Source organism: Mustela nigripes, chromosome 9 (genome assembly GCF_022355385.1).
Source record: "Mustela nigripes isolate SB6536 chromosome 9, MUSNIG.SB6536, whole genome shotgun sequence".
Taxonomy (NCBI): Eukaryota; Metazoa; Chordata; class Mammalia; order Carnivora; family Mustelidae; genus Mustela; species Mustela nigripes.
The window spans coordinates 54187581-54206791 of NC_081565.1; the positions used below are offsets into that span (position 1 = coordinate 54187581).

The following is a 19211-nucleotide window of genomic DNA, read 5'->3' on the forward strand; positions in this document are numbered from 1 at the left end:
AAACACTACAACCACCACCACCACAACAACAAAAAGAGTGAAAGAGAAGGGGGGAAGGGAGGTAGGAAGAGGGAAACAAGGAGGCAGAAAAGGAAGAGAACATATTCCCAGTTGCAGTTAGGGCAGTGTTGCTCTTTAATAAAAGGAGATAGGAACGCACAAGACAGGAGTCATAGCCCAGATACTTTGTCCAGGTAGCCGGTAGGGCCGCTCAGGTGGGACAGGAAGGGTGGGGGCAGTCACCCACAACCTAGAGCCACCAACTGCACACACTGTGGAGGAAGGAGTCCTGAACACAGGGAGAGCTTTAAAGCTTTAACTCTTACTAAGTAAGAGAGGCTTAACCGGAAAGTTGGTCTGTGACTCTCCAGAACTAAAAGCAACTTGTCATTTTTCTGCAGACTGAATTTCCAACGAAGAGGAGTGCATGCTAATGTGGGGGAAACACCATTATGTCTCTTCTTTTTGAGTTTGCAGAGAGGAGAAGGGGGAGAGGGGAGGAAACCCCATGAGCTCCTGAACTTGTGGAATGCTCTGGCATGGCTCCAGGTTGTGCTAATGAAGAAGTCAGCTCTGTGCAGGCTCCGGGCCTCGCTTCCCTCTCTGAAGCCCCGGACTCTGCCCTCAGTTGGCCCCTCGGTCCCTCCGTCTGCCTCCTCCTCTTCTCATCCTGGGATTGCCTTCTGCGTTGTTGTCCCTGTTTCCACTAGCAGAATGTCCCCACACAACAGCCATTGCGAAGCACTCCACAACGACAATATTTACAGAAGGTTAAATAAAATATGTAGAAAGCGATTGATAGTGAATAAGCAATAGACCTTTTGAACTCAGAGCATGCTGAGTTGGTTTATTTGTTAAACTAGATTTTCCAGGCCGCTTTAGCTATTTTAATGTCTCTCAAGCAATGCACTTAAAAGGAAAGATGATTAGAGAGAAATATTCTTAAAAAAATTTTTCCCTCTTTTCCAAGCAATGTGATTAGCAGGCAGTAGACCTCATGTCTTCCATTTTTAACATAACTGAACCCCAGAACATTTCCTTGGGATGACACAGTCGGTGTCACAACAGACCGAGATGAGATAACTTCCTGTCCATCCCATCAGCACATACACAAACAACACTGCACGGTTGTTCTTGAGGTCTTTACATATCTTCATATTGACTCTCAGGGAAAGAATCTCACAAGATGACCTAATCTTGGAGTACAGCATTTTTTAAAAAATCCTGTTTACGTGTCTCCACCTTTAATAGAAAGTTCAAGAAACAGTTTCACAAAAAAGATAGCGGTACACTAGATCGGGGATTGGCAAGCTCTCTCTATAAAGGGCTAAATATTTTAAGCATTGTGATCCCTACAGTCTGCGTAGCAGCAACGTAACTCTGCTGTTATGACCTGGAAACAGCCCCAGACAACATGCAAGTCAAGGGCATGGCTAAAATAAAATGTAATTTACAAAAACAGGCAGAAGGTTCACTAGGTCTGTGTGCCAGTTTGCCAACCTCTGCACTAGATCCGTCCTCTTCTAAGTGTAACATGTTGAATAGGTGAGAATGCTCACTCATCTCTGAGAGAATTTCAGTTTCAGTGCCATTCTTTTCAGTTCATCTTACAGTGACATCTCATAACCGAGAACAAGCAAGCAACAAAGTCGTCCAACTGAGGAAAGTCTCCAACCTGTTCATGGGAATAGAATTTCTTGATTCTGTTAAAAAAAAAAAATCAAATAAGAACCTTGAATGTAAAAGGACAGTCCATATTTGTGCAGTTACAGGATATATTCATCTCATCTTATAATGTGTGACCCTTGGACAAATAAATGACTAAGCACATTACATTTAGAAAGAGTAGAATTTGTGTGTCTTGATGGTCATGGATTTCGAAGGCCTATTTGGTGCCCATTTTCTATAGAGTCTTGTGCCAAAATGCCTTTATCAAAGGGAAGCAAGCAGTGCATTGAAACATATTTTGTCGACTGGGCACCATATGTAGAAGTGACAGCCAGAACTCCCTGCCAGTTCTCTTTCAAAGGGGAGGGTGGGTCTACAGAGGTTCAAGTGTCTTCCACTGCTTCAAGCTTAAGAAGTCAGCAGGTAAGGGGTTGACGGTACAATCCCAAATCTCCTTCTGAGAATGATTTCTTTCCTAAATACAGATTTTGATTATTACTGTCTCTGAGACTTATTCTTTATTTTTAGGAGTTGTATATGTTATTCTTGCTATAACTTTGTACACAGACAGCAGAAGGAAGTGGGAACATATGCTCACCTCATTCCAGTGTATGAATTCCAATGTGGATTATAACGTTGAGGCCCCGTATGTGATCTTATTCAAGACTGAAGAGCCCATTCTTTGGGAATTACACTGATACCTGAGTATGGAGTTCTGAAAATGTGCCTTGGTGGAAACCCTTGTCCAGAAGTGGTGGAGTTTGTCCAGAAAAACATTTCCATTGTCTATCACTGACCAATACATGAAGACTGCGAAGGCTGAATCATAAGCACAATAATCATGTTCCAGAGTATTCCCACAAGACCTGTGGGTAGAAGCAACACAAATGAATTGGAAGAATAAATTTGAATTTCTGGAGAAACATTCCAGAAATAGCTATGATAAGAAACTCGAGGAAAAGCTAGGCTTATTTGGGTCTGGTCAGTTTGGGATTCAGAGTATTATGATTCTTTCAACCTGGTAAAGCCGGGGACAAAGAGTTAAATTACTTACTCTGGTCCTTCATTAAGAAGGACCAATTTAAATGTATTCCCTTGTTGCTACAGAAAGACTTAGCACTACTTTGTTAGGGACATCAATGCAGACAAATTAGCCATCCAATCTGTGAGACATATGGAAATGACCACTATAAAGGAGAAAGTTGTGGTTCCATTTTCAAAAAAATAGTAAGTGTACGAAAGATACAGAACAGGAGGTCCCGCTCCCTCCTTTGGACAGCTTGTATAGAAGTGGAGAGATACAAATGATCGGTCTTACTCTTCTACTCCAGGAGTAGTAAATAAATATAATGTTAAACTAAGGTAACCAGAATGTCATGCATGAAAACCCAGAAACAACATTCTCCTCTCATTTTTTATGTGCATTCAATACAAAATAAAATCATTCATGTTTACGATTAAGATTAGACCTGTGTGATGCCCATAATTTCATGTTAAAAGGATGAGGAATTTTCACAAAAGAAACAGGATCCATTCCAAGAAGCTATTTTCTAGATGAACTTACAATAGGAAAGTCTTTTGACAGAACATTTTGGTGTTACTGAGGAAGTCAGATAGCAGTAAACTCTCACTCAGGGAAATACCAGAGGCTTTCAAGAAACTTGGCATTTCCCTTTACTCTTTAAAACTGATTTGGGAAGTGACCATCATGGTGTTTTAGTGCTTTGTTGGGGGGGAGGGTTGCATCTGAATGTTATCATTTATGGATGGATTCTAAGAGAAAATACAGGTGATAGTGTTTCTTTCTCTGTGTTCTGCCAGATTAACTTTGGAGTAGACACCTGGTGAATCATTGTCTGATAGGAGGGATTGCTTTAGACAAGTGCGCTCCTGGTTGTGATATCCAGATCATCTTCTACCCAGTTCTGCCACAGAGTGAGGACTGGCCTTCCATGCCACTGAAAGTCAGGATTCTAATTGCTATTCCCATCTTCTGTAAGAAATAATCAATGTTGACTTGTTTTTGTTTTGAATTTTTTTGTTTTTGTTTTTGTTTTTTCTAACCAAAGGAGAAAAAAAAATGATAAATAATATGCCTGGAGAAAAACCGCTTCTCTATCATCCCTAATACCAAATAGTCAAACCCGCAGCAAGCGGATAAATTCAGAAAGAAGAAATAGATTTGATAACTGAAGCTTGACTCTTCAACTTCAGGGTTAACGTCAAACGCAGGTTGATGTCTAATGGAGAATAAACTGCGGAGGAGAAGAGAAACAGCAAGGGAAAGGAAATCACACTTACTGTTTACCCAGAACGTGCCGGCACCTTAACTAACAACTCTAAGGCCTACAAAAACCTGTAAAATAGGCAAAACTATTCTATTTGCAGACATGGAAACGGAAGCTCAGAGAACTTCCAGAATTTGCCCATACCTATGGCTGGATTCATGGGAAATCTGTGAATTGGAGGTCTTTGGGACAGCAAGAGCAAAGATTTCTTAGCTTGCGTAAATCTTGTAGGAATGTAACTACCTGCAAAGGAATTTTAAAAATGTCATCTCTGACCTCCAGTCAGAACTACCATAAAAAACAAAAAAGTCTTATTAGTTTCATAAACGTGGGATTATGACTGACAATAACAAAAAATAGAAGTATGCTCCTGGTTCCTTAATTTGCTCATAATTATTACTGTCCTCGTGACCCTAGCCCAAGTTGACCGTTTTCTGAGTCATACTGTCATACATAAATAGTAACAGACAGAAGAAAATACCATTGTTTTCCAGGATGAGTTTATGATGAAGAAACACACTTTTTTTGGAATTGTGTAATTTATACAATATAATATGATGTCCATATTATGTGTGCCCTGTAAGGGAAAGAGAATTAAGTGTGCTTCTGTTCAAAATAATGGCAATTGAATTTAAATGATTATTATTTGTGCTGAAAGAAAGGCAGGCAGGCTGGTAGGTAGGTAGGAAGGATGGATAGAGGGACTCAGTAGATCATAAGGAGCCACTTTCCTTAGTGTGGTTACAAACTGTGCATTGACAGAATATTACCAACAGTCCTTTAAAACCTCAATAAAAGAAGCAGCGAATTTCTTCTGAAATACTTGATGTCCAAAAATATGAAGATAAGGTTCTCAAGCCTTTGTTGATTTCCTTGAGAAAGGACAGAAACAGCTAAGGGGAATTCAAACTGCCTAGTCCTTAAAATGCTAATCAGATGCTAAGCGAAGTTTCCAGGGACCTGGACGGTATACGGAGCAAAGGCTGAAAGATGGCAAAATACGGGAACAGCTGTGGTGACCCTGTTCATCAGGAGCCTCAGGTTCTGAGGGTGAAATAAAACTCCTGAATATTCTTCTCTGTGGTGGGAAAGTCAGGGAAATGGGGAAGAAGATGAAAAGTCTAACTGCTGAAAATACATGCTTCACCTTCTCCTATCTTCAGGTTATGAATCTCTGCATTTTCTTTCCATTCAGTTTGAAGCCTCAGGCCTGTATGAGGCATCTTGTCAGGTATGATAAAAAGTACTGGAGAAATAGGGTATAGTCTGCTCCCAGATACTTCAAATAGCCCAGAAGCGGGAAAGCAACAAGCTTGCCTCTAGAAATTTGCCAGCCAAAGGCAAGACCACTTATCACATGTCTAAATATTTCAAATATGTAAATCACACTAATAATATTTACATTAAATCTCTTCTATCTTCCAGTCTTGAAAATAGAGTCCCTATGCTGACTGGAAGACCAGATGCACGGTATAGGGAGTGTAAGATTCCTCAGAGCTCTGCAAGGAACATGGCAGCTTTCAAATAAGGGACATGAGCTCCCAGACCATTCAGGGTTCCTTCCTACCCCATGGGGGTCTCAGGCACCAGAAGACACTCTTGCCTTTAATCACAAGCTCTGTACACTGCTTTTCTCCCACATACACACTGCAGCCAGACTCCCCTTGGCTTCTGACGGCCAGGTACTGGTGGCACATTCCATCTTCTGGAGAGAAAGACCCAGAGAAGATGGCAGCACAGGTCTAAAAGTGGTCTCAGGGAACTCTGGGAAGAAAATTCTGGAGTCTTGGGTACTGGACTATGTTCTAGAAGGGGAGGTATGGGCTACAGATAAGAATAACCCTTGGACCCTCAGACACCTGCCTTGGCATGAGGAAAGCCAGAACTTGGCTTTTCCAACATGGTGCCAGAATGGGGGCTGTGGTCTGAAGACAGTATTCACAAGCAAGGTATTAAAATTGGACGAATATGATACAGTTCCTCATAAATATTATCCAAAGACCCTATTTCAGGTTAGATTTTTTGTTGGATTAGTATTCTTCAACTACCATGAAGAATAAGAGAAGGCATATTCTAGGGATTTCTTACTACTAATGTTCTTTGACAGAATAAAAAAGATGGAAAGGGCTCATTTTAAGTGTACCAACCTTCATACCCAATTTGCAGATATTTATAACCACTTACTGGTCTGTGAACTCATTTTTTAAATAAACATAAAAATCACTATCATCATGTTAGGTTTTCTTTCTGGAAATTTTAGGATTCCAATTCATTTTTGGAAACATGTCTTCGTATAAGCCTCCGAAATTTTTTCATTGTAACTGCCGCAGGAATTCCTCTCAAGCTTCTCTTTTTATTTATGTCATTGTGCATTTCTCTTTCTGTTTACCCCAACTGTTAATCATTTATTACTTTAGTCTCTACCTAACCAAACCTTTGATCATCATATTCATATTGGCTTTCAGGTACCTTAGTCACCAAATGATTCAATCACTCTATTGCCCTTATTTTGAATGATTCTTTTTCTCTACATTTTTCTGAAAATCCAGTCTTAGCTCCCAATACTGATCTTTCTGCACGAGTTCCAAATTGTATGGTATATCCTTTTTTGCAACAATACATTGTAAACGAAGCAAAAATCAGTTCTATTTTCTCTTCTTTTTCCCAGATACAACTTTTTGTATTAATATATTTAAAGTTCTCTACCTGTAAATATATTAATCTGTGATATAAGTTACTCAAAATTTTAAGTAGATTCTTCCAAATCATTTATTATTTTTGAATCACAACTGTATAGCTATGCTTTCTAAAAATAGATCTTCTGCAAATTTCATTAGTTCTTTGGCATATTCAGGCTCCTTACTAAGTGCATTAAAATGGAAATGAGATGATTCTTCATTTTGTCAACAATTTTCAAAGTGACATTGGATAAGACCCTTATTACTAATTATAATTTAGCCTCATTAAATTTGAGCCTATCCAGTTCCTTAGTCACTCCCATGTGTAGTATATTATGAGCCAAGGAAGATAAATTGTTGTTCAGTAGTTAGTATAGAGTTAGTGTATGGAATTTGGTTCCTTAATTTGGAAGAGTAAATTAGTGGAAATTCCACACCAAGTCCAGATTGAGGGTTAGCCTTCAGATAGATAAAGAACATAAGAAAGGTGACAACCTACTGACTCTTACCTGGGTATGATTGGTGAACACTCTCCGCATTCCCTTGGCAGGTGGCAGAGGAAGGTGGCTTGACTCAGATCCAGGTTCAAGTTTCACTCCTAACCCTTAAAAACGTCCAGATTTAGACAAATTATCTAGGCTCTTTGGGTCTTGAGAGCGATAGTTTATAAAAACAGAACAACAGACTATCTTTAAGGTCGCTTTTAACTTTTACAAACTATTTCTTGATGGTTCAAGCAGGTCTGAAATTTTCCCCCATCAGTTACTAATGAGTCACTGAAAGTCTGGACCACAAAGATTGGAACATCATCTCTATACTCCCACAGTGAGGATGTACTGAACACTTTAACAGAAGCACATATTTTCGGTTTAGGGATGGATGACTAGAAGCAGAGAGGAGGTCTGAGACCACAGCAACTTGAGAATGTCAAATCAGGGAGAGTGGGCAAGAGGCGTGAAGAAGCGAGTGTCAGAGGAAAACTAGGAGCCACTGAAGGTATCCTAGTTAGGGACATTCCTGGTGAACATGGCCCGCCAATTATTGCCAAGCTCTGAGGTTGCTAAGTTAATGTGGGCAGAGCTCACCAGCAGTCTCTGTAACAATGTTACCACATCTTTCAGTGTGGTACTAGATAGATAGTAATCTCCTCTTGAGTTGGCTTGTTCCCACACACCCATCTACAGAGAATCATAGCCATCATTAACACTCCACTCCAACGCTAACTTCTCCAGGTCTCTTCTCCAATGTCACCAGGCAGAGCTAACTTCTTCTAACTCCACATGCTGAATGCACTTACCACCATTTTTCTCAGTGTTCTAGACCACTCGGCTCCATGTTAGCAGGAGGTGTTCCAATATGTGTGTGTCTCTCTCTCCCCTCCCCCCCTTACCTGCAAATTGTGTAAATAGGCCAAGAAGGACAGCAATCCCTGTCTTCTCTTTCCAACCCTTTCCAATCAATGTTCTGCTCCCCTCCAGACCTTTCCTTGGGATTCTCTAGAGCCTTGCTGAGAAACCAAAAAGTGAACATGACTGGCGTCTTTTCCTCTATGTCCCTACTGTTATAATCCAAGTTCTCCTTCAGGCAAAATAAATAGTTCTGACTAATTCAAGGAAGGTTGGGAAGGGAGGGTAAGTAAGAAAAATACAAAGATTAATATTTTTCCATCTCCTCTTGCTACACTTGAGAGACCAACTTGGGTTCTAGTGTATAATAACAATTATTATAATTCTTTCTATATAATAAAAAGTTTTTGTAGGCAGCCTCTTAACCAGGGATATCCATCATATCCATCAAAATCACCAAATAGTTTTTAGCTTTTTTTTTTTTTTTTCTTTTTAAACCTCTACATGCCTGAGCTCAATGCTGGTGATCCTGATTTAGTGGGTCAGGGCTGGTTCTGGTATCTGAATACTAAAGTTCTCCAGGGATCTGGAGCACCACACAACTTTAGGTGGGAAGCTCTTATCACTTAAAACTCAGGACTCTGAAACCACAGACTTGACAGTGACCTTGAACAAGTTACTTAACTTCTCTGAAGATTAATACATACACATTAATAACATTTTATGCTTTAAAAGTTGTGGTGGAATTTTCATCTGGGCTTAGAATAAATGGAAATGCCAGTTTATTTCAGAGAACATACACATACTCTAGTTTATGTTTAAAGCAAACATCTGGAGACAGGTGCTAACTTTTTATGTTTCTTTTCTTTCTTTTTTTTTTTTTTTTCAGTTTTATTGAGGTAGAACTGACACACAACCAGATTTTATTTGTAACCAAAATTTTGATTTAGTCTGCTATATAGCACCACTAACAGCTTTGGAGTTAAGAAAGTAATATGGTTTGTTCAGATTCAGCTCCCAGAGAATCACTGTTTTATACTGTATCTACCTAGAATTAACTCACCAGCTCTGACATTTTGGGAAATGTTATTTTCTTCCCCCTTCCCCACTCCAGTTAATCTGTAATATTTGTGACATTGAAGAAATGTGTACAAGTTGATGTTGCTTTATAAGGATGAATTTTTTTTTTCGATTCACTTTCTCAAATGTGTCACACTTCCCAAGGACATTCTTTCTAGTGCGTGTGTGTGTAGCAAGAGATGTCTTCTGGCAATTGTGTTAACAGTTAATTTTCTGGTTCTCTGATTTGAAAACATGTTAGTTTTTAAAAATCACTTTTCCTTAGCTTTGTAAGCTTTCTTCTTTTGACCTAGAGTGTTCCTGCCTGATCCATCTAGACTCTCCCCATTCTTCAGGTCCCGATTTTTGTAATATCTTCGCTGATCACTCCTGCTCTGTTCATGGCTACCTTTCATTTTGTCCACGAGTTATTGTCTATACTGTATATTTAACACTTACCATAGGCTCTGGCATATCTTAATATGTAGTTTCACTGTCTCAGGAATGGATCTTGTGTCCCTAATTCTTTAGGCATCATGCTAATGGAGTCTCTGTGGAATATTTCTGAGCTTCCTCCTCAGTCCCAAACAATTTCTCGCAAATAGCATGGGCTATTACCCTCTGTGGAATACTGACTGAGGAGTATTGCTCTTACATCTAGTAAATAATTATACATGGTATCATTAAAGAAGTTATATCAGAGCATTATTTATTTGGGCAGAAACAAAAGATTCCTTCTTACTAATGTCGGCTCTTTTGGCCTCCCATGCTGCTCCCAATGTAAACTACTTCACGAGCTTGATTCCTAGAAAAATCAGGGTATCTTCTGCTGACATTGAATTAACTTGGCTCATCTCAGTTTTTCAGAAATAAGAGAAACAGGCTGCATATTCTTTCCTTTCCTGTAAAACAAAAAACAAAAACCAAAAAAAGACAAGAAGAAGGGAAGGAGGAGGAGGTGGAGGGGGAAGGGGGGGTGGAGGGAGGGGGAGGGGGAGGAGGAGATGGAGAAGAAAAAGAAGATGATGACTTTCAAGTCTAGTTCCCAGCCTGTTATTTCAATTAGAGTTCAGTAATATTTACTGGCCTTCCTAGATGCCAAACACTGAGGTCCTTGTTCTATCCTAGTCGGGTTTCAGCTCCATCTGTCCAGAGTTGAGGCTTCCCCAAGGATTCCTAGAAATCTATTTCTTATCTACTTCCTTTCCCAAGGTTTCTGGCAGCTTTGCACAGTGGCTAGAGCTTCTCATGAAGTTCCTGATTTTGTTTCATGTTCCTTTTCAGAAAGCAGGGGCAAGCGAGGGATCTGAGTTATTAAAGGCTTAGCACAGCCGAGGTTGGGGTAGGGGTGTGCGCAGTGGCTCAGGAGCAGGTGAGAATGTTTCTCACTGAAATACTGTTCAAAGCCTTATCTACTTGCAAGGACAAAGGCTTTGTTCTCCTCAGCATTGTAATGCCAGCTCCTGCCACTTCACAGACCACAGGGCAACTGATAAGTATTTGTTGAAAAAACACAGGAGATCAGATGCTATCACTTCCAAGAAGCCTTCCCTGGCCTACTGAGTAGAACTGATTACTTCCTTTACTGCATTCCAATGCACTATGCATCCTCCTTCTCTAATTAAATCTATCTTAGTGAATGGCACTGATCTGTATAGAGTAGATTTATCTGTCGCAGTGATTCTTTGAGAACAAGGCCTGTCTTACCTATTTTAGTATCTCCAACACCAAGTAAGCACAGCCCTTAAAGTGACAGCCATGTGAAATTGTTCCCTATCTTTGTAAAGTGATCATTGGTAGCATTATTCACTACATTTCATAGTATCCTTTTAAAAAGATTTTTTCCAGAAATTTCTTTCTAGAAGTATATCCAGAATATATGTGATTTTTTAGACAATACTTTTGCTTTCATTCCATGAACACTATATTTTGTGTCTTTCCAGTTATATTTGGACCCAGCCATGGTAAGGATTCAATGGCAATTATTCTTGTATTAGTCTTACCCTTGGCTCCAATGTAGGTACCTAGCATTTTTTACCTTTGCATTTCCTGTCTGCTTCTGACATATGCAATTTGTTGTACTTATGTATCATATAACCTTCCTCTTTTGAAATAAAATGGAGTAAAAGTATACACCTATAAATCAGTATGTGTACATTACTTTTACTCAAGCATTCAACAAAATGAAGCTAGAAACCATTGAAAACTCAGGACAGAATACGATATGCTGCTCTAAATCCTTTGACTTGAAGAAATGGCAGTCAATGAGATTTGGGATACAATGAGTATGGGGAATGGATCGGGAGGTGTCAGAGCTCGTGCGACTCTTTGGATGGTGCATTCTCTGAAGTAGGAAGAGCGGAGGAAGCCCAGGTTTGGGGAGGCACTGACATAACTACTGTAATGCAAATGGTAATTATTCTCACTCACAGCCCTGTAGCCTTTGTGGTTCACGAAGCATTCTAACACAAATGATGGTTGCAATGATGAACGTTTGTGTACTGATCTGAAGTTTATGAATATTATTTCATTTGTGTCTTACAGCAAGCCTGTGAGTTGCCAAGGGTGGATAGAAGGTCATTCCCATTTTGCAGAGAGGGAAGCTGAGTTTCCAAGGAGCTCGAGGACTTGGAGGGAGTGTTGGAAGGTGCTCTTAGGTGTGGGGGCTCTTATTTGCTGTCCTCTGGTCAACTCCTTCTCCCCCTACTTCATGGTTGCTTCTAATTTGGAAGCACATCTTAGTCAGGGCGAGGGAGGGGCTGAAGAGATGATGTAGCCTTCCGGCTGTGTGAAAGAAGATAACTGCGGAAGTAGGTATTACTGTTAAAAATTGTCCTCATTCATCAAGCTTTATTACCTGATGATTTCCTGTGAATGGCTGGCAGCAGGGCCTGAAGCCTCACCTGTCTGATTTGTTCCATGAAACTATTCCCTCATCTCCCGGGTGGGAGCTCCATTCAGCAGAAGTTTGATATACTGGAACATTTAACCAGATTCTTAATTCTAAAACCATCTTAAACAGAAGTAGTAAAAGATACTTCTGACATAATCTGTTGTTTTTGAGTAAAGTATGGGCTAGCAGCACGTGTTAGACATGAAACATTGATCGACTGATTGCTTAGCATGTAGGTTTCATAGGGAGTAGTGACCGACAACCAAGGCTTGGAAATACTGTCAGACTCTGGTGAGAGACATTTGCACACACTATGAGCAGATGAGAACTTAGAGCATGCATGTACTTGAACACAAACAGAGAACTTTCCAGTTTGACCTCATGTACCCCTGTGGCACATAACCAGAGAACGGGAAGTGGGGAGAGGGTTAAGTTGAAGGCCATGACACGATTGTATCTTCAGTGTATGGTCCTTTACTGAGAAGGACATTTTCTGATTCTCTATCTTACTTTTTTTTTTTTTTTAAGATTTATTTATTCATTTATTTGAGAGAGAGAAAGAGGGCAGGGGGAGGGGAAAAGGGAGAAGGAGAAGAAGGAAGCCGACTCTCCATTGAGCAGGGAACACAACACGGGGCTCAATGTCATGACTCTGAGAGCATGACCTGAGCCAAAATCAAGAGTTGGATGCTTAACCAACGGAGCCACCAGACGCCCCTCTGATTTCTCTGTCTTGACCACATTGCTGAATTAAATGCTCATGTAGCAAGCCTTGATGCTCCTCACTGGTCAGATGTCACAAACCGCATGTACACACCCCTACTGATATAAGATCACAATTGTTGTCAGTTGACCACCAGAGTCAGCAGCCCCTGTAATGCCTTCTCCGGGCTCTGTCTGGTAAGACAGATTTTAGGCAGACTCTAGGTTTGAAAGATAGGTGGTTAAAACATTCTTGCAAGTGCTAGTTCTCGTCCCTAAAGCAAAAAAGACCAAGAAGGCATTAGATAAAGTATGACAATGGCTCAGTTTTCAGACAGATTTTCTGGAAATCTATGACCTCCACCAGTCTTCAGGGGAAACAAAACAAAACAAAACAAAAAAAACAAAACGAAAAACAAAAAAACACTACCATACATTTCTGAATGTTTGGACCAGGCTCCCTTAGTCAGTTCTCTATTTTTCTTACCACCCAGAGACTGAAGCATTTGGCATACGTGGGATTCTAGTATTTTGGAGCTGGAAGGGAAGCTCTCCCACCCTGGTTTTATCTGTAGGCTGGATAAAGGTTTGGGATTTAGCAATAGGCTTTGCTAGCTCAGCTTGTGAAAATCACATTCTTTATCAACTCCCCAGATGGTTTAGATCATTAAAAACACAACAAAACAAAACAAAAGCCCTTCAGAGTGTACACTGTGAAGATATTCTCTAATTTCCAAGAAAAATAAATATATGTCGAATTTCTCACAGATTTCTCACACTTTCTCAGTATACAGCCTGAATTGCTGTGCTGAATGGGGAACTTAAAGCCATCGTTTTTGAAACTGCAAAGCCTTGTGCTGAATACTTAACTTCCAGCAGCCCCTTTGCCTTTCTAGCTTGTCCGTCAGCCCAACTCTAAGTCAGTATTTATCTATTGGGGCTTAGCTGGAACTGAAAAGTGGATGTCTTTATTCCATGAATTTGGGGCAACTGGCTCTCAGGAAGCAACAAAAACAAAAAGGCTGTTTCGAGTCAAAGAGACCTCAAGAAACGATCCCACCATCTGCTGAGGAGAAAGGAATGAGCCTGTGGGCCCGCAGCTCTTTATTGAATAGAAGAAATAGTATTGTCGTCTAAATTTTCTGCAACGCCCTTTGGATCAAAATATGATAATCGCAGCAAATAGATGCAGCATAAAGATGCGGCCACACTTAATGGAGACTCAAAGGGCCAGACCACTGCTTGGCTTGGAACGTGTACCGTCATTTGGAAGCAAAACTGGGGGGCTGAGGGGATTGGGGTCAGAGGGAGAAAGGGAGACCTTACATTCAGCCGGCACGCACCAGTGGATAAATGGCTGGCAGTTGCCGAGCTGTGTTGCAGGGGAGCTTTTAGCGGTTTGCCACTGCCAGCTGATGTCTCTGTGAACATCAGTGCCAAGAAGCCAAAAATGAAAGCAGGTGCAGGGGCAGAGGAACCGAGTGTTGGGGGGGGGGGGGGGGGGGGAAGGGGGTTTTTCAGCAACAGAACTTCTGTTGTTAAAAATTGGTGGCCTTCATTAAAACCTAAACAATGCCTCACTTTAACTCTGCCTAACATTTTTAGTCCACTAGAATCCTGCACACACACACTTAAGACCAGCCTCTTACATTTATGCGCCGGACTAAGAGACTGTGTTTTGTTTGTCTCTCTCCAAAGCTGTGGATTGTCTGCAAGACTGCTGAACTCTGATTAGAGCAGCTTTCCTTCTGAAGCCAGGAGCATCTGCTTCTGCAAGTGCCCCTCTCCTCCCCTCCCTCTCCAAGTGCCCCCTCTTCAGAAAACCCCACTTCTGCAGAGCCAGGGCCTGGGAACTGGGAATATTCCTGAACTCGGCATGTCTTTGCCGAGACTCGGTGCCAGTTCAACTCTCTGAAATGCTGCTTTCCGATGAGAAAACAGACGGGACTCAGTGCCATCCGCAATTCACGTTCCCTCAAAAGCTCTATGATCCTTCAACATCGCTCCCCAAGCCCACCCCAAGTCACAGCTGAGAAAAACAATAGAGGCATCCGAAAGAAAAAAGGAAAAAGGTAAGGGGTTCAGGACCAACAGAGGAAAAGAACTAAGGCTTGCCACAGGGCACGGTAAAAATGGAGACTAAAACAGAAAGATACCGGCCCCCTCCGCTGCCCCGCATGGCTGAGCCGTTCTCAGCATGGACTTCGTCAGTGACTGTCCTCCCACACTGCAGAATGTGGAAGTCATCTTTCAGGGAGATAGGACAAAAATACAGATCACACACAGCCTTCTCACAACTGTGATAGAGGGAGAGCAAACCCTGACAAGAGGAAACAGCAGGCAATCTGTGCTTGGTTGAAAATACGCTGTGGTTTGTTTTTTTTTCACCCCCTAATGGACATTACTGCAAAGGGAGAAATATAAAGTATGTTGGTTTGTTTTTACAGGCTTTAGAAAAATAGAAATAGCAAGTTCATCTATACGCCAGATGCTCTACCCAAACTAGACAGAGCTCAATCTATTAAAACTATGATGCTACGACACTGGGGTCACCAATTTTAATTATCATTTAAGACAGACAAGTATTGTGATTGTGGGGAAATGGTAGCGAAAATTAGGTGTGTTCCATGACCTTAGACTCGGGGAGTTTATATTCAATCTCCGTTGCTTCTACCACCAAGAGCTACTGTCTTGTCCACGGCAGGTTTGCTTATTATCAGCTTTTAAAACCCAGAAATAAGTTTAACAACTCAAATCAGAAACATAAACGGGGTCATATGCCAAAGGGTCAGTGGGTGAAAAGGAACTTAGTTCATAAAGCAAGTCGAGTCTGGGCTTTAATCTGAACGAGCTATTAAGTTGGGACAACATGAAACTGCAAAGTTTCGAGAAGTTTGAGAGAAGTGAAATTCTCTAATAGGAAGAAAAAACAAAAAACAGAAAATTGGCCAAGGGTAGGCAGCGGCATTCCAAGAAAAGACGCAGAGATAGCTAATAACGTAAAACAAGTTTCAAGCTCAGGACTAAAAAAAGCAACATTTCAAAGAAAAAGCGTGTTCAACTACAAAATGTACAGATGAAAAAATATATATTCTCAATATTACTGAGGATGGGAGTGGGATGAGCTCAAATCTTGAAGGGAAATTGAAAAATGTGTATCAAAACCTTTTTCACTTACAGAAATTGATCTCAGATGTTGAGAGATGTAATATATTTATGGATGGAAGAGTTTGTTGTGGCAATATTTAAATATTTAAAAATAGAAATATGCTAATTTTCAAACTATAGGGGATTTACTAAGAAAATTATGGTATATCCATATATTGGGTTTTCAAAAAAAAAAATTCTCTTGACATGGGAAACTCCTTGCTTATATTTGCTTAGTGAGAACGACAAAAAAGAGGCTGTAAAATAGCATAATTAATAGTGAGGCAGCTATTACAAAATGTTAACAGTAGTTATTCGGAATTTCGGGATCATAGGTGATTTGTTTCTCTTAATTTTTCCCCATATTCCTTATGGTTTTCAAAAATTGTAAAATAAAACTTTACGTATTTTGAACTTTGTGTTGAAGAGTATTCTGTATACAGAAAAGTGCCCGAATAAAAATGTAGCTTAATGAATTTTAAGAAACAGAAGATATCCATGTCACCAACACTCTCCTCAAGAAACCGAACATGACGAGCCCTGGTTCTCTCTCACAAGGACGCACTCTACCCAGTCTGTAATACCATGGATGAGGTTTGGCTTTTGTGTATTTTAAATAAAGGAAGTATGCAGTATTTGAGCATTTCTGTCCAGATTTTGTCATTTAACATTGAAAAGATGCTGTTTTAGCTAGGAGGTGTGACTAGGATGTTAAGACCATTCCTGCAGGGCAATTTGCTGAATCAGAGCTTTTTTGGTGCCTCCAGGCCCTCATGCCTTTCCACCTCCCCAGTGCATGCTCTGAATTTAGCATTGGGCCTAAACCTGTCAAGATCTCTCAATGGAAAATGTTCTTTCCCTTCTGGAACTCTTCTACCATATGTATCTTCTTTAAGGAATTTCGTCAGGGCCATATTATTTATTGTTGCACCAAACTTTTAATTATCTTCTCCATTTTTAAAAAAAATTTATTTGACAGAGATCACAAGTAGGCAGAGAGGCAGACAGAGAGAGAGAGAGAGAGAGAGAGAGTGAAGCAGGCTCCCCGCTGAGCAGAGAGCCTGATGTGGGGCTCGATCCCAGGACCCTGGGATCATGACCTGAGCTGAAGGCAGAGACTTAAACCCACTGAGCCACGTAGGCGTCCCTCCATGTTTATTTTCTTATGACTTTTTCATGCTTAACTACCAGTCATTGGATGCCTACTATATGCTCCAGCTACACTATACACATAATAAAATATCATCCCCATATTATAGAGAAGGTAAGTGATTTCCCACTTGGCTAGAAGTGATAAAACCTGTCTCTACCCATATCCTTGGTTGTTGTAACAGATAGTCTCCCCAATGCACCCTATTCTCTCATCTGCTCATATTTTATCTCCTCACTAGATTAGAAGGTCCTGGAGAATAATAATAATAGTAATAGTAGTAGTAGTAATAACGACAACATGTATTTATCTCTCTTTGGATTTTTCCTCCTATACTAGTGCTTGGCATGTAGTTAGCATAATGTTTGGTTCCTGAGCGTAATAAGCATGAAGATTTTTTATTGGACTTTTCTAGCACCATGACACTCTTTATAAAAATATTTTTGTTTGATGAAACTGTCATAATTATTTATAGTGTTAAGCATAAAGATGAGATTCTGATTCTAATCATTCTGTGGAGAAAATGGGCTTGATAACTGACACAGCCAACAAATGTATTTGGAAAAGTGGACAAGAGGGGACTCTGGGTGGTTCAGTTGGTTAAGCGTCCAACTCTTGATTCCAGCTCAGGTCATGATCTCAGGTTCGTGAGATTGAGCCCTGTGTCAGGTTCCACACTAGGTGTGGAGCCTGCTTGGACTCTGCACCTCCTCATCTTCTAAAAATAATGAATAAAAGAAGAAAAATGGACAAGGTAAACTAGATGCGGTGGTAAAACTAATATATCTGACATGAAGAATGGATCCTCTTTTATTATTTTTATTTATTTACTTTCTTGGGCCCTGTTTTAAATATCATCCTACATATGACAAAATTATTTTATGCAATACTTATGAAATGAATTAAAATACTGGTCAGAACATACCTACAGGAAGACAAAGAAAAAGAAAATAAATATTTTAGTATAAAATAAAAAGTAATAATTTTAATCTTTTTCATAACATTAACAAACATTTTAGAAAAAGTTACAAAAGCTTATAGTTATATATGGGTATATTGTAGGAATGAATAATAATATTACAGTTTTTTCATTAAACTTTATTTTTTTTTTAAGATTTTATTTATTTATTTGACACAGAGTGGGAGAGACCACAAGAGATCAAAGAGACTGGGAAATTGGCAGGCAGAAGGAGAAGGAGGAATAGGCTCCCTGAGGATGCTCATGTAAAGCTTGTATACAGGGGTGCCTGGGTGGCTCAGTCCTTTAAGTGTCCTATTTTTGGTTTTGGCTCAGGTCATGATCTCAGGGTCATGAGATCAAGCCCTGTGCTCAGTGGTGGGAGTCTGCTCTAGATTCTTTCTCTCTGCCTGCCTCGGCCCCTCCGCTCTGTGCTCTCTCTCTCTAAAATGAATAAATAATTTTTTTTAAAGCCTATGGACATTATTAAAACTCAACAATTGCCTCTAAAATCCCTATGTTGAACTCTTAACCCTCATCACCTCAGGATAGGACTGTACTTGGGTCTTTAAAGAGATAATTAAATTACATTAAAATGAGATTAGCAGTGTGAACCCTCATCCGATATGACTGAGGTCCTTATAAGAGGAGACAGACTGAGGGGTGCCTGGGTGGCTCAGTGGGTTAAAGCCTCTGCCTTCAGCTCAGGTCAGGATCTCAGGGTTTTGGGATTGAGCCCCGCATCGGCTCTCTGCTTGCCAGGGGGCCTGCCTCCCCACCTCTGTCTGCCTGCCTTTCTGCCTCCTTGTGATTTCTGTCAAATAAATAAATAAAATCTTAAAAAAAAAAAAAAAAAAAAAAGAGGAGACAGACTGAGATGGTAGACCATGAGAACACATGTATGTTTGAATATATGGGGGCAGGCCTAGAAATGATTGGGAAAATGTTCGCCACACTCTAATGGGCAGTAATCACTCACAAGTGGTGGAGGGTAGAGATTTCTACTTTTTAGATTCATGCCCTTTCATATTGTTGGGATAATTTTTATGACAAGCATGCATGGATTATATAATTTCAAAAGGTAATAAGTAAAATGGGGTCAATAAATGGGAGTTTTTATATAATAGAACATGAGCTCATTTTTAAATCATAGTTGGAAGACCTGAGTATATAAGACATGTGAGAATCCTATATGGTTTTACAAGGGAGAGATAGAAACAGTGTGTGGACATTGTACGGAGACAAATTTTAGAAAAGTATAAGACAGGTTCTTTGCCACCCAATGATCTAATAGACTAGCAGCATTGTTTATATAGGAAAAA

General features: G+C 40.2%; 1 long non-coding RNA gene across 2 annotated transcripts in view; it reads right to left on the reverse strand.

The window, feature by feature from the left end:
• Positions 1 to 443: 443 nt before the first annotated feature.
• Positions 444 to 19211, reverse strand: part of LOC132025131 (uncharacterized) — a 50095-nt gene continuing 31327 nt past the window's right edge. For both annotated transcript variants that reach the window (XR_009406428.1, XR_009406427.1), the window contains 4 exons: positions 9782 to 9941; positions 7144 to 7238; positions 2267 to 2534; positions 444 to 1703 (listed from right to left, as the gene is read on the reverse strand). This is a non-coding gene — a long non-coding RNA (uncharacterized LOC132025131). The remainder of the gene's footprint in view (positions 1704 to 2266; positions 2535 to 7143; positions 7239 to 9781; positions 9942 to 19211) is intronic.